This window comes from Vicugna pacos, chromosome 8 (assembly GCF_048564905.1).
Source record: "Vicugna pacos chromosome 8, VicPac4, whole genome shotgun sequence".
Taxonomy (NCBI): domain Eukaryota; kingdom Metazoa; phylum Chordata; class Mammalia; order Artiodactyla; family Camelidae; genus Vicugna; species Vicugna pacos.
In genome coordinates, this window is record NC_132994.1 from 35,323,926 (window position 1) to 35,325,020 (window position 1,095).

Here is a 1,095-nt window from a genome sequence, read left to right on the forward strand (position 1 = left end):
CCCGCCCCGCCCCGCCCTGCCCCGCCCAGCGCGGAGGGCGCCGCGGCAGCCGCGAACCAGCCGGCCACCCCTCGCCTGCTCGCCGCCTTCCCGCCGCCCTCCGGCCCGCCCTGGCTTCTGTGTCCTCCGCGCGTCAAAGTGCTCGAGTCGCGCGCGGAGCTCGCTTCTGTTCCCCTCTCTTCGCTTCCAGCTAATCGCCGCCGCCGCGGCCTCTTCCCCGGCGCGCTGGGGTCCCGGAGCCCGCGGTCGTGGAGCCCGCGGTCGCACGGTGCGCCCACCGCCAGCTCCGCCACTTCCCGCGCCCTCCCCGCCGCCACTTCAGAGCCTTGACACTCACCGCGTCCGTTTTGGTCGCCGCCCTAGAGGGAAGCGCCAGCGCCTGGGAAAGTTTGTCACCCGACAGCCCAAGGCGGGAAAGCGGAGGCCTGGGTTGCGTCGGAACCGCGCGCCTGACATCCATGGCTCTCAAACTTTCGTGCATCTATCCCAGCACTTGTCTGAGCTCCACTCTAAGGCACAAATATCGCTTTTTCAGAGAAGCCCAACGGTTTGAGGGCCAGGACAGGGATCTACTAGAGCAGAGCAGAAGGAATGGGTTCTGATGACTGAGAAGTGGCAGAATCTTGCAGGGCTGTGTGAAAGATTTTATGTTAACCAAAGGGCAAACGGTACGTCCTGGGTAGACTGAAACAGAATAATGAAAACAACAAACTTGTACTTGAAGAGGATTCAAAAAAGAGAGGAAAGCCCATCTTCCAAAGTACTTCCCTCACCTACTTATCACAGAGCCTGAAATAACATCATTTAGAATTCACTTATTTTTGCTATGCATAATCCTCTCTAGGTATTTTCTTTTGAAATGCAAATACTCCTGGAATGATAAATCCATTAAGTAATAAACAATATGGAGTGGATTTTCTAAATAGGTAGATTCCTGCTAACTTAGACTTAAGGTGGGAAATGCTGGGGAGGTACAGCGATGTGGGGAGGAGGGAGAGTGAGGGTAGTTTTGCCAAGAGCTGACCCTAGGAGGAAAGATGGGAGCCACAGAGGCCGGTCAAGACCCTATATTGCTTCAAAGCACCAAAGGGAGAG